Genomic DNA, 15599 nt, shown 5'->3' with positions numbered 1-15599 from the left:
GATTCCCACCTTGGCGGAGTCTCGTGTTCAATTTCCTCGGACCTGTTCATTCTCGCCTCGGTGCCTATTCTAATCGCGGGCCCCACGCTGCAACTCTGGGCAATAGCTTGCTTAGCCTCCACACCGGCCCCAACAGCGCTAAGGATGCCTGGCTTCACCCTGGGGGTGCCCAGGAGTGGACACTTCACAGGGAAAGCCAGGAGGGGTTCCACAGCGGTATGAGTATCAGTGCCAGGAAGCCAAATAGGCGACACCGCAAGGTGACCGTCTGGTGACAGTTTGCTCTATAAGTACCAGGACATTTACATTTACAACACTAGTGGGTGATGGACATGACCCTTAGCAGTTTTGTCTTATTTGAGTGTAATGGGGTCAAGCAGTTTATTATGCAGCCAATATGAACTACATTAGACTGTCCAACTGCTGGGTGTTATGGCATTAGTATTAGTGTGGGTAATAAATTGTATTGTAATTGCATTTATTTAGCAATTACTACCCCTGATGAGGTGTTGAAGTGTTTTACGATGGGCTGCACACTGCTCCGGAAACCAGGATTGGCATCTTTTTTTTTTTTAGTTATGGTTGGGTATTAGGATTAGTCTTGCTCTCTTAGGGCCCGATTACAATGTCAGATGAACTTGAGTCCGTCCGACATCGTTTGGGAACTGAGACTGACCAACCCCCTGTCGTCTGTCCCAACCCAGCAATTAGGATGCCACGGAACGCTGTTTAGTCACAATCCTATTCTTTACAATGGGAGCATGCATTCCGACTGGAATACATTGTCTCATTGTAAAGAGCTGAGGTGCAGTTCATCCCTGAACCTTAAGGTGCCTGCCACCGGATGCAGGGATCAACAGGGGGGCACCACAGGTGCCCCTTAGGCCGTCATCCGGAGGCCTTGCACCCATGGGAGCCCTGTTGGGAGCCCCAAAGTCAGATTCCCACAGCCTTTCTGTTTCGGAAAGGCTGACACAGAAAGGATGTGGGGATCTGCCATCATAATCCCTCGGACGGAAAGAGCCGCCCTTGGGATTACAGGCCCCTGACCGAATGGCAGACGGGCTCTCCAAGCCCATCGTAAGCCATTCGGAAATCCTGTTTGGTTTAATTTCCGACCGACTCCATCAAAATGGTTTGGTCAGAAATTAATCTAAAAAGGAGATTACGATGCCGTAGGAACGGCTCCGACCGAGGGTAATCAGACCCTTAGTGTTTTAGCAGTGTCAAATTCAAATGTCAGGGAAGGCTAGTGCATCTCTGCCTCTTACCACAGACCAGTGTGCAGATCTTCTATCTAGAGTGCTGCCGCTCACCCACACTGTCTCATGACCAGTGAGCTGCCAAGATCTAGCCACCCCCCATGGCTCTAGTATAGTTGCAACCTCCTGCTGCCTGAGCTGCTTTGAACATTTTTGCCTTGTCTGCTTTTGGATCCCAGTCTGGGCCTGAGAAGCATCTTGTAATGCAAGTCTCCACAAAATTTCTTCCACTTATATTAGTTCACTCCGTGGCCCTCCCCATTTTCTTTTTTTTGGAAATCTTTTTATTAAACTTTCGTTAGTTGAAGCATACAGTGTATGATCCACAGGAGTATTGGTAGCATAAAACAAAAGGAACGACTTTACATTTTAAATCTACTTCCCAATATTGCAACAGTTATTCCGGAGTTTGCCTCAGTAACACATTTATAAATTGGCATTTATCCCATTTCACCTGTTGTCATTCTTGTTATCATTCTCTCTCCCTCACCTCCTTACTTCAGAGATCCCTGTAGATAACTCATCTGTGCCATATTTTCCCCCATTTCCGTGTGCATCCTCTACTCTCATAAACAACTTTTCAGCTGCATTGTACCAATCAAGGTAAGACTTCCATTGTCCCACCCTCAGGGGAAGGGCCGCCCCCAGGCTCTGGCGATATTTCTCTTGGCTACCATTGCTGCCACCATTAGCCATATTTACTGATATTTTGGCTATGTCTCCTCGCCCACCACACACAGTATGTACCATGTGGCCTGCATCGGAATTTCCTGCCCTAGTACTTCGGACATGATTTGTATTACTTTCCCACAATATTGCTGTATGGCTGGACATTCCTAGATGATGTGGAAAAAGGTGCCCCCCCTGTTCACAGCCCCATATGCATAGGTCTGTAGAGGTGCACCCTAACTTAAACATAACTATGCCCGTAGAGTAAGATCTATGGAGGATCCTTAATTGGTTAAACCAACAAAGAGTAGCAAGAAGTCAGAAAGGCAACTAACTATGTAGACGTAAAGGAGAGGACAGATCAAATTCAGCTAATAATGTGTGCTAATACAGTCACGCTTAGGATATCCATTCTTTGTAAACAGATTCCCATCAGTCACCGACCGAGTCCGCCCATCATCATCTGGGATCCTTTATACCATCAAGGTAGAGTGGTATACCCACAGCTGACTGGCAGATGTCAAAGCCTGACCTAGCCTGTGGGGCCCAGTGATTTAAGTGTCATGTGGGGTGTCCGATGGTGACTGAAAAGCATTGCAATAAGTGTGAGAGAGAGTGAGTGAACAAGTGAATTACTGAGAATGATAAAATTGGGTAGTAAAGGAGAAAGGAGACTTTAATATGCCCTCCTTCACTCCCAAATTAATAAAAAGTGAGAAGTGGCATCAACAAATAACCACTAGAGAGAGTGGAAGGTCGACATGTTTCTGCAGACTGATTGGACCCAACAGGTATCCTGCTGCTTCTTCAGGACCATTAACGCTACTGATACAAATACTATAAAAAGGTAAAAGATTACCTGGGTATTAGTTATATCATCCTTCTCCTGTCTTCATGGTTCAGAGGAATGCCAAAGCCATCCCAAGAACACACAAAAACAAATACATAAGAAGAAAAACACACAACAAATAGTCATGGTTAGATCGCTGCATTTAGAATATCTTAGAAGCAATCATCATGTTGAGTGCCAGTATATGTATATCCTCAATCAATAGATAATCATATAGGCCTTGAATACACCACGTGTGTATGCTCACTTACCTAAGTGGCAGGAGAGAAAAACTCCACCTCACCTGGCTACAGCGCAGGTAAACGGAGCACCGCTCTAAAGGACAAATATAGACAAAGAGGGAATAATGACACACAAAGATATAGTTACTAACATCACATAGCTGTCAGTAGTAGAACTTAGTCATTAGTTTATTTTCGAATATTTCAGTTGTATCCATACTGAAAAAACATAAACAGATATCATCCCATATTCGATAAAAAATTTCGGGGATGCCCGCCCTGGTAACAGTATAGTAGTTGTGAGTTGAACCAGAGTGCATATTCTCTATGCTTCATAACTCAGCCTGACTCACTCCATATGTCAGGACTTTCAATTCACTCGTATCTATAGCGCGGTAAGCTGTCATTCTGCTACATATGCTAATGGCTGTATCTAGGACAGATAACATAGTTCTAACCTCCAGTCGATAGAGTTAGAGAGACCAAATTGCAGATGCGAATAAATCACTAGTGACTACCAGCCCTTGGTCGAGCGAAAAAACCTTAGTTTAGCCAGAGTGTACACTCGGAACAACGTCAAAGTAGTATGGCTTCTTTACAGAGAAATAGGTCGCTAGTGACTACTCGCTCGCGAGCGGGCGGAGCAAGGCCATGAATAACATCAAAGAAAAGAAACCCCAGGTTGAAACAAATGCTGCTTCCTGCACTGACCTGTCCGTCGGTACTCTGGACGTCCCTCTGGGCTGTCGTGGGAGGTACCTGCACAGCAACCAAGGCGGAATTTTCTACTCATTTCCTGTGTGTGTGTATGTCGCATCTAAAACAGCAGATCTGTGCGACGTCAATACTGCTGGGAAATGTAGTTCCCTCAATCTTTGTGGTGCGTATTTGAACAGATGGAGTACAAATGACACTAGAGGAAAAAGGTGAAAGCAGCGTCCTGATGTCCTACTCCATCATTACGCGCTTCTTTTACACTCGGCACTCGGGGTGGTTTATAAGGAACCTTTAATTGTAAAGCCGATTTTTTATCTGCACCTGAAAGAAAAAGGTGAAAACAGCATTCTGACGTCCTCCCCATTATTACGCGCTCCTTTTTCACTTGGCACTCGTGGGGTGGTTTATAAGGAACCATTAATCGTCGAGCTGATTTTTCATCTGCACCTTGTCCGAATTTCTTTCAAGAGCCGGTAAAACTACAAGGGCCAGTGACACCCCCGGCCAATGATACGGAGACCCTGGAGTATTTACGCTCTACGTGTTGCAACCCATATGACTATCATACCTTTACCTTATAAAGTATGTCCTATTGTGAAGCCATGTTTCTTACTTTGTCAGGGATACTAAATCAAGCCTAGCTCTTAGCTCCAGGGATATATTATTATTAGAGGTATGTATCAATGTTAAACCGCTTCATAACGATGCTGTTAAAAGGTTGTGTCTAGGATATAATGAAGCAGACCCTAGGACAAACAAACTTAATAACAGCTTCTTATTAGTCAAAATAGCGATTTGTTTTCATGTAGTGAACCTCTATAGTGACTTTGTCCAAACATCCAAGCTTGATATGTGGAATTGCATCCAGGTCTTAACGATGTCTTATGTGGAGAAGTCACAAACAGGTGTGCTCTCAGTACCACTATTCAGAGCGACATCCAAGGGATGTCTTTATTCAGCCCAATCTTATCTGAGTTGAGTTTATATACCCATTTCTGCTCTTTTTTAAATAAGAACTTACTGACATCGGTCACATGAGGGGGGATCAGTGGTTGTTCGATAACAGTCCACCTTAAATCAGTGGGCAGATGTCCAACCTCAATGAAATGATTGGTTAGTCTGGTCGCTTGTTTAGAACATCTAATTGAACTTTTATGCTCGGGGATTCGCACTTTTATTTTGCGCGTGGTCATCCCTACGTATTTCATACTGCAGGGACACGTGATCAGATATATGAGGTTCTGGCTGTTACAGTTAGTGAACCGTCGTTGTTGCCAGGGCGATCAGTGCCAATGTCAATGTGAGATGATGTAGATGTTTGGGGACATGCTGCACAGTGGCCGCAAGGATGATGGCCCGTAAACGCAGGCATGTCCCACAGTGTCCCTATTGCACGGGGGATGTTACTTTTTGGTCTTGTATGGACCAATTGGTCCTTCAAGTTTTTTCCCCGCTTGAATGCGAATAAAGGAGGTGGTAAAGTGTCAGTCCCTGTGTTCAGAATTGTCCAATGTTTCTTAATGATTTTTTGTATTTGGTTTGACTGTGTACTAAAAGTATTTACACATGTAATCCGCTCCTGCGTAGGTTTTGGAGGCAATAATTCAAGTAAGCTCTCCCTGTTGTTATTGGAGGCTCTTTTTTTGGAGTTCCGGATCAGCCGTTTAGGATACTTCTTCTCAGTCAAGTATGTTTCGAGAGTCTTAGCATGACCCTCAAATGCAGATTTGGTGGAACAATTCCGTAGTATTCGAAGAAATTGCCCATAGGGCAAGTTGTCACGTAATGCTTTTGGGTGACAGCTTTCGTAACTCAATAAAGAGTTTCTGGCCATGGGTTTCAGATAAATCTCGGATTGTAAACCAGTAGATGTAGAAGTGACTAGCAAATCCAAAAATGCAAACTGTTGTTTACCATATTCAATAGTGAATTTTAAGAACTGATTTCTCCCATTTAGCCATACATGAAAGTTCTTCAGATCTTCAACTGATCCTCGCCACACCACCAACACGTCGTCTATGTAACGTTTCCATAGACGTAAACATCCAAGGTAGGGATTGATATAATTGAGGATCTGTTCTTGTTCAAACCTGTGTACGTACAGATTAGCGAGACTAGGGGCAAAAACGCTGCCCATGCTAGTCCGCTAATCTGCAAGTAGACCGAATCCTCAAACTTAAAAAAGTTTTCTGTCATGGCCAGTGTGGCCAACGTCATAATCACTCTCACAGGTGTAATCGAGTTTAAATCTCTGGCCTCCAGTAGGCTTTCCACTACTTCTAGAGTTTCAGTCTGGGGTATGGATGTATACAGACTTTCCACATCAAAAGATACCAAAAGGTCTTGTTCCCTGTCGAACTCGATATCAGGTAAAATCCTAAGAACATCTTTAGTGTCCTTCAAAAAGGTTGGCATCTCCCGTACCATTGGTTTCAGGAAACAGTCGACGAATGTGGATTAAAATTCCAACAGTGAACCTATGCCCGATATAATGGGGCGCCCAGGAGGTGGTGTTTGTGGTTTGTGTATTTTTGGCAATACGTAGAAGTATGGCATCACTGGGTTGACCGCACACAGATACTGTGCCTCTTTAGTAGTGAGCCATCCTTCTGCCAAAGCCTCTTCTACAATGGTGCCAATTACGGTTGTAAGTCTCTCTGTAGGGTCTGTTGATAGTTTCCGATAAGATTTCGCGTCATTTAATTGACGTAAACATTCATCACGGTAAGAGCCAGAGTCCAAAAGGACTATAGCCCCACCCTTATCCGCGGGTTTTACTACCACAGATGCATTATTTGCCAGACCTTTCAGAGCCTCCTGTTCTTTTTTACATAAATTAATGAAGGGTCTGTGGCGTTGCTGGAATAAAGCTTGTAGGTCGTGATCAACTGCCTCCTCGAAAGCCATGATTTTTGCAGGGAGTCCTACAGTGGCAGGGTTAAAAGTAGACGGTCTTTTGAGGCCTGTATTCTCAACATTGGTAGGGGTATTAGCAATTTGGCCTTCTTTATTGGCAAACAAAAAGTGCAAACTGATCTTCCGAAAGAACTTGCTCATCTCGATATATGTAAGGAATGGGTCAACAATGTTGGTGGTCACAAACCCAAGCCCTCTATTCAAGACTTGTTCTTCAATGTCAGTCATTATATGGGAGCTCAAATTAATCACGAGACTGGTCCCGCTGATGTCCCTGGTTGTTCCTGGGGGATCTTCTTCCCATTCCTCAGGTCCATTGTTTGTGGGAGTAAATTCCACTGGACCTGTCCTTGTTGTTGTGACCGGCGCCGGCCCCTCGTCCTCCCCCGACCAAACCCTAAAAAAGGTTGCTGATTATAGTCCGGATAGAATTGTTGTGGACCAAAGGGCCCTGCTGCCGGGGGATAGGTTGGTGTGCCCCATGGTGTCGGTTGCCACCATGGTGGAAAGGGAGGTTGACCAAATCCGTGGCTGAGACCTCTCCAATTTCTCCTGTTATTGCCTCTTCCCCTCTTGTTGTTTTGCGCATTACCAGAATTGGATGCATCGGAGTCACTTGACCCTTCCTCTGAACTGGAGGTACCATAAGTTGAACCTCCCTTACGTCCGTTCTTATTAAAGGACACAGGTACATAGGTATCACTTGTGTATGGATATACCTTCTCCATTGAGAACTTAGCAAGATCTTTTTTGAATTTTTCTAGTTTAGTAAAAAGGATGGAATCTCTAAACTCCTTGCTTGCTTTGTTTCCCTCGTCTTGGTTCTTGGAAAAAGCCTTGGTTGTAATTGTCGTTTTTATCTGGCCTTCAAGAACCTGGATCTCCACTAAGATCTTATCTGCCGCTTTTTTGGCTGTTTTTATAATAAGTACCAGCCAGTCACGAGTACATTTCCAGGCGATTAGAGACCAGTCGCGCAGGAAATCCTTGTCATCTAAAAACAAACGTGGAGCATTCGTCACAATCAGTCCACTTGGGGCACAGTTGCCACGCAGGTACTCTGCCATGGACATCCCGTGGACACATATCCTAGCCTGACTCTTTTTCAATATTAGGATTTTAGCCTAACATTCATCGCTATTGGCCTGGGCAGTTGGTATTAAATCGAGGATACTAGGATTTTCAGATAGAATGGACTGGATTTCTGCATAGTCAAAAGCCAATCCTAGATTGGTGGCCATATTCAGATATCAGTTCAATACGACTGCTATGTTCAGATGAACCCTATGTCATGAATCACACTGACCCTCTCTATCAAACAAGGCCCCTAGGGGGAAATAAAGAGTTAAAAGGACCCGCAGCAAAAAACTGCACAAGAGCATGTACAAAAAAGGGAGGAGGAGGGTCCTAGGGAAGTTTAATGACCTAACACTGCTACTGTCCCTAAATCAACAGTTATCCCAACAAAGAGTAGCAAGAAGTCAGAAAGGCAACTAACTATGTAGACGTAAAGGAGAGGACAGATCAAATTCAGCTAATAATGTGTGCTAATACAGTCACGCTTAGGATATCCATTCTTTGCAAACAGATTCCCATCAGTCACGACCGAGTCCGCCCTTCATCATCTGGGATCCTTTATACCATGAAGGTAGAGTGGTATATCCACAGCTGACTGGCAGATGTCAAAGCCTGACCTAGCCTGTGGGGCCCAGTGATTTAAGTGTCATGTGGGGTGTCAGATGGTGACTGAAAAGCAGTGCAATAAGTGTGAGAGGGAGTGAGTGAACAAGTGAATTACTGAGAATGATAAAATTGGGTAGTAAAGGAGAAAGGAGACTTTAATATGCCCTCCTTCACTCCCAAATTAATAAAAAGTGCGAAGTGGCATCAACAAATAACCACTAGAGAGAGTGGAAGGTCGACATGTTTCTGCAGACTGATTGGACCCAACAGGTATCCTGCTGCTTCTTCAGGACCATTAACGCTACTGCTACAAATAGTATAAAAAGGAAAAAGATTACCTGGGTATTAGTTATATCATCCTTCTCCTGGCTTCATGGTTCAGAGGAATGCCAAAGCCATCCCGAGAACACACAAAAACAAATACATAAAAAGAAAAACATACAACAAATAGTCATGGTTAGATCGCTGCGTTTAGAATATCTTAGAAGCAATCATCATGTTGAGTGCCAGTATATATATATCCTCAATCGATAGATAATCATATAGGCCTTGAATACACCACGTGTGTATGCTCACTTACCTAAGAGGCAGGAGAGAAAAACTCCACCTCACCTGGCTACAGCGCAGGTAAACGGAGCACCGCTCTAAAGGACAAATATAGACAAAGAGGGAATAATGATACACAAACATATAGTTACTAACATCACATAGCTGTCAGTAGTAGAACTTAGTCATTAGTTTATTTTCGAATATTTCAGTTGTATCCATACTGAAAAAACGTAAACAGATATCGTCCCATATTCGATAAAAAAATTCGGGGATGCCCGCGCTGGTAACAGTATAGTAGTTGTGAGTTGAACCAGAGTGCATATTCTCCATTTTTCGTAACTCAGCCTGACTCACTCCATATGTCAGGAATTTCAATTCACTCGTATCTATAGCACGGTAAGCTGTCATTCTGCTACATATGCTAATGGCTGTATCTAGGACAGATAACATAGTTCTAACCTCCAGACGATAGAGTTAGAGAGACCAAATTGCAGATGCGAATAAATCACTAGTGACTACCAGCCCTTGGTCGAGCGAAAAAACCTTAGTTTAGCCAGAGTATACACTCGGAACAACGTCAAAGTAGTATGGCTTCTTTACAGAGAAATAGGTCGCTAGTGACTACTCGCTCGCGAGCGGGCGGAGCAAGGCCATGAATAACATCAAAGAAAAGAAACCCCAGGTTGAAACAAATGCTGCTTCCTGCACTGACCTGTCCGTCGGTACTCCGGACGTCCCTCTGGGCTGTCGTGGGAGGTACCTGCACGGCAACCAAGGCGGCATTTTCTACTCATTTCCTGTGTGTGTACGTCGCATCTAAAATGTCAGATCTTTGCGACGTCAAATACTGCTGGGAAATGTAGTTCCCTCAATCTTTGTGGTGCGTATTTGAACAGATGGAGTACAAATGACACCAGAGGAAAAAGGTGAAAGCAGCGTCCTGACGTCCTACTCCATCATTACGCGCTACTTTTACACTCGGCACTCGGGGGTGGTTTATAAGGAACCTTTAATTGTGAAGCCGATTTTTTATCTGCACCTGAAAGAAAAAGGTGAAAACAGCATTCTGACGTCCTCCCCATTATTACGCGCTCCTTTTTCACTTGGCACTCGTGGGGTGGTTTATAAGGAACCATTAATCGTCGAGCTGATTTTTCATCTGCACCTTGTCCGAATTTCTTTCAAGAGCCGGTAAAACTACAAGGGCCAGTGACACCCCCGGCCAATGATACGGAGACCCTGGAGTATTTACGCTCTACGTGTTGCAACCCATATGACTATCATACCTTTACCTTATAAAGTATGTCCTATTGTGAAGCCATGTTTCTTACTTTGTCAGGGATACTAAATCAAGCCTGGCTCTTAGCTCCAGGGATATATTATTATTAGAGGTATGTATCAATGTTAAACCGCTTCATAACGATGCTGTTAAAGGGTTGTGTCTAGGATATAATGAAGCAGACCCTAGGACAAACAAACTTAATAACAGCTTCTTATTAGTCAAAATAGCGATTTGTTTTCATGTAGTGAACCTCTATAGTGACTTTGTCCAAACATCCGAGCTTGATATGTGGAATTGCATCCAGGTCCTAACGATGTCTTATGTGGAGAAGGCACAAACAGGTGTGCTCTCAGTACCACTATTCAGAGCGACATCCAAGGGATGTCTTCATTCAGGCCAATCTTATCTGAGTTGAGTTTATATACCCATTTCTGCTCTTTTTTAAATAAGAACTTACTGACATCGGTCACATGAGGGGGGATCAGTGGTTGTTCGATAACAGTCCACCTTAAATCGGTGGGCAGATGTCCAACCTCAATGAAATGATTGGTTAGTCTGGTCACTTGTTTAGAACATCTAATTGAACTTTTATGCTCTGGGATTCGCACTTTTATTTTGCGCGTGGTCATCCCTACGTATTTCATACTGCAGGGACACGTGATCAGATATATGAGGTTCTGGCTGTTACAGTTAGTGAACCGTCGTTGTTGCCAGTTGTTCCGAGTGTGCACTCTGGCTAAACTAAGGTTTTTTCGCTCGACCAAGGGCTAGTAGTCACTAGTGATTTATTCGCATCTGCAATTTGGTCTCTCTAACTCTATCGACTGGGGGTTAGAACTATGTTATCTGTCCTAGATACAGCCATTAGCATATATAGCAGATTGACAGCTTACCGCGCTATAGATACGAGTGAATTGAAAGTCCTGACCTATGGAGTGAGTCAGGCAGAGTTATGAAGCATAGAGAATATGCACTCTGGTTCAACTCACAACTACTATACTGTTACCAGCGCGGGCATCCCCGAAATTTTTTATCGAATATGGGACGATATCTGTTTACGTTTTTTCAGTATGGATACAACTGAAATATTCGAAAATAAACTAATGACTAAGTTCTACTACTGACAGCTATGTGATGTTAGTAACTATATGTTTGTGTGTCATTATTCCCTCTTTGTCTATATTTGTCCTTTAGAGCGGTGCTCCGTTTACCTGCGCTGTAGCCAGGTGAGGAGGAGTTTTTCTCTCCTGCCACTTAGATAAGTGAGCATAAACATGTGGTGTATTAAAGGCCTATATAATTATCTATCTTTTGAGGATATACATATACTGGCACTCAACATGATGATTGCTTCTAAGATATTCTAAACGCAGCGATCTAACCATGACTATTTGTTTTTTTTTCTTTCTTTTTATGTATTTGTTTTTGTGTGTTCTCGGGATGGCTTTGGCAATCCTCTGAACCATGAAGCCAGGAGAAGGATGATGTAACTAATACCCAGGTAATCTTTTACCTTTTCATACTATTTGTAGCAGTAGCGTTAATGGTCCTGAAGAAGCAGCAGGATACCTGTTGGGTCCAATCAGTCTGCAGAAACATGTCGACCTTCCACTCTCTCTAGTGGTTATTTGTTGATGCCACTTCGCACTTTGTATTAATTTGGGAGTGAAGGAGGGCATATTAAAGTCTACTTTCTCCTTTACTACCCAATTTTATCATTATCAGTAATTCACTTGTTCACTCACTCTCTCTCACACTTATTGCACTGCTTTTCAGTCACCATCGGACACCCCACATGACACTTAAATCACTGGGCCCCACAGGCTAGGTCAGGCTTTGACATCTGCCAGTCAGCTGTGGGTATACCACTCTACCTTCATGGTACAAAGGATCCCAGATGATGAAGGGCGGACTCGGTCGGTGACTGATGGGAATCTGTTTACAAAGAATGGATATCCTAAGCGTGACTTTATTAGCACACATTATTAGCTGAATTTGATCTGTCCTCTCCTTTACGTCTACATAGTTAGTTGCCTTTCTGACTTCTTGCTACTCTTTGTTGGTTTAACTGTTGATTTAGGGACAGTAGCAGTGTTAGGTCGTTAAACTTTCCCTAGGACCCTCCTCCTCCCTGTTTTGTATATGCTCTTGTGCAGTTTTTTGCTGCGGGTCCTTTTAACTCTTTATTTCCCCCTAGGGGCCTTGTTTGATAGAGAGGGTCAGTGTGATTCATGACATAGGGTTCATCTGAACATAGCAGTCGTATTGAACTGATATCTGAATATGGCCACCAATCTAGGATTGGCTTTTGACGAAGCAGAAATCCAGTCCATTCTATCTGAAAATCCTAGTATCCTCGATTTAATACCAACTGCCCAGGCCAATAGCGATGAATGCTAGGCTAAAATCTTAATATTGAAAAAGAGTCAGGCTAGGATATGTGTCCACGGGATGTCCATGGCAGAGTACCTGCGTGGCAACTGTGCCCCAAGTGGACTGATTGTGACGAATGCTCCACGTTTGTTTTTAGATTACAAGGATTTCCTGCGCGACTGGTCTCTAATCGCCTGGAAATGTACTCGCGACTGGCTGGTACTTATTATAAAAACAGCCAAAAAAGCGGCAGATAAGATCTTAGTGGAGATCCAGGTTCTTGAAGGCCAGATCAAAACGACAATTACAACCAAGGCTTTTTCCAAGAACCAAGACGAGGGAAACAAAGTAAGCAAGGAGTTTAGAGATTCCATCCTTTTTACTAAACTAGAAAAATTCAAAAAAGATCTTGCTAAGTTCTCAATGGAGAAGGTATATCCGTACACAAGTGATACCTATGTACCTGTGTCCTTTAATAAGAACGGACGGTTCAACTTATGGTACCTCCAGTTCAGAGGAAGGGTCAAGTGACTCCGATGCATCCAATTCTGGTAATGCGCAAAACAACAAGAGGGGAAGAGGCAATAACAGAAGAAATTGGAGAGGTTTCAGCCACGGTTTTGGTCAACCTCCCTTTCCACCATGGTGGCAACCGACACCATGGGGCACACCAACCTATCCCCCGGCAGCAGGGCCCTATGGTCCGCAACAATTCTATCCGGACTATAATCAGCAACCTTTTTTAGGTTTTGGTCGGTGGAGGACGAGGGGCCTGCGCCAGTCACAACAACAAGGGCAGGTCCAGTGGAATTTACTCCCACAAACAATGGACCTGAGGAATGGGAAGAAAATCCCACAGGAACAACCGGGGACATCAGCGGGACCAGTCTCGTGATTAATTTAAGCTCCCATATAATGACTGACATTGAAGAACAAGTCTTGAATAGAGGGCTTGGGTTTGTGACCACCAACATTGTTGACCCATTCCTTACACATTTCGAGATGAGCAAGTTCTTTTGGAAGATCCGTTTGCACTTTTTGTTTGCCAATAAAGAAGGCCAAATTGTTAATACCCCTACCAATGTTGAGAATACAGGCCTCAAAAGACCGTCTACTTTTAACCCTACCACTGTAGGACTCCCCGCAAAAGTCATGGCTTTCGAGGAGGCAGTTGATCACGACCTACAAGCTTTATTCCAGCAACGCCACAGACCCTTCATTAATATATGTAAAAAAGAACAGGAGGCTCTGAAAGGTCTGGCAAATAATGCATCTGTGATAGTAAAACCCGCGGATAAGGGTGGGGATATAGTCCTTTTGGACTCTGGCTCTTACCGTGACGAATGTTTACGTCAATTAAATGACGCGAAATCTTATCGGAAACTATCAACAGACCCTACAGAGAGACTTACAACCGTAATTGGCACCATTGTAGAAGAGGCTTTGGCAGAAGGATGGCTCACTACTTAAGAGGCACAGTATCTGTGTGCGGTCAACCCAGTGATGCCATACTTCTACGTATTGCCAAAAATACACAAACCACAAAGGCCACATCCTGGGCGCCCCATTATATCGGGCATAGGTTCACTGTTGGAACCTTTATCCACATTCGTAGACTGTTTCCTGAAACCAATGGTACGGGAGATGCCAACCATGTTGAAGGACACTAAAGATGTTCTTAGGATTTTACCTGATATCGAGTTCGACAGGGAACAAGACCTTTTGGTATCTTTTGATGTGGAAAGTCTGTATACATCCATACCCCAGACTGAAACTCTAGAAGTGGTGGAAAGCCTACTAGAGGCCAGAGATTTAAACTTGATTACACCTGTGAGATTGGTTCTGACGTTGGCCACACTGGCCATGACAGAAAACTTTTTTAGTTTTAAATGTATTTTATTGCGTTTATCAGTAAAAGTAACATTAGACATTATGACATGTCGCAAAGGCGGTCGGCACGTAATGCTGGCGGGACAGACTAGCATGTCTTCCCTAAGTAGGATAAACAAAGCGAAGTGCATATGCCAAATATGAAAAACAATATCACGGAGGCAAATACGATGCGATGCAAGAAAGCAAAACAGGAAAAGGAACAACCAAAACCCCTGACACAGCCCGAGCCCCATCCCCCCCCACCCCAACCAGTGTGCCATATGTCAAAACAGAGTCTACGAGTCAGCCTGGAGAGGGTAACGTCAGTGGTCTGGGGATCACCGAGGGTTAGGTGTGGTATCAGTGAGGCGTAGAATCCGGAGGTATTTAGGACAGGTGATCTCGTTGAATTCTTTGGAGAAGAGGGACAGCAACGGTGACCATGTTTTCTGAAAAGCGGTGGTGGAGTGTGTAAGTGTAGCGTGTATGCGTTCCATCCCCAATGTGAACCAAAGTTTATGTAACCACCCTGTGTGGGTGGGTTTGGTCGCCGAGCCCCACCGGGACAAGATGTGTTGCGTGGCAGCCTGCATAGCAATTCCCATTTGACGACCCCGCAAGGATTTCAAGGGGAAGGTGAGTGCATTGGGGAGTCCCAATATGGCATACGCTGGAAAACGCGGGATTTCAGTGTCAAAGGAGGAGTCAATGTCGTCCAATACCGCCTCCCAGTAGCTGCGGATCTCTCGGCAGTCCCAGAGGAGATGGGTTAAAGTGCCGCGTTCCCCACAATGTCTCCAACAGTGTTCACTACGTGATGGGTTTCCTATGTGAAGTCGGGCCGGGGTGAGGTTCCAGTACATTGCCAGCTTCACTGCGGTTTCTCTCGCTGCCGTGTTGCGTGTGGTGTGGGAGGCCCTGTATTATATATCTCTCCAGTCTTTTGAAGTCAGTGTTCTGCCTAGTTCAGTCTCCCAACGCCTCTGGCCTGGTGTTTTATCCGGGTTGGGTGTCGGCGCAAGCATCTTGTAAATGTCTAAAATGAGGTGTTTATCTGTGTCTTTGGTGAGTAACCATTTTTCAAAGGATGTCATCGGGCGGCCCACCTTGGCGGCGGTAGCCGGATCTGTGAGCCAATGCCGAAGTTGGAAATATTGGAAAAGGTAGGGGTTCTTCAAGTCGTATCCCTGCTTAATGTCCGAGAG

Source organism: Lissotriton helveticus, chromosome 2_1, assembly GCF_964261635.1.
Source record: "Lissotriton helveticus chromosome 2_1, aLisHel1.1, whole genome shotgun sequence".
Classification (NCBI taxonomy): domain Eukaryota; kingdom Metazoa; phylum Chordata; class Amphibia; order Caudata; family Salamandridae; genus Lissotriton; species Lissotriton helveticus.
Note: the sequence above shows the minus strand (reverse complement) of the source record.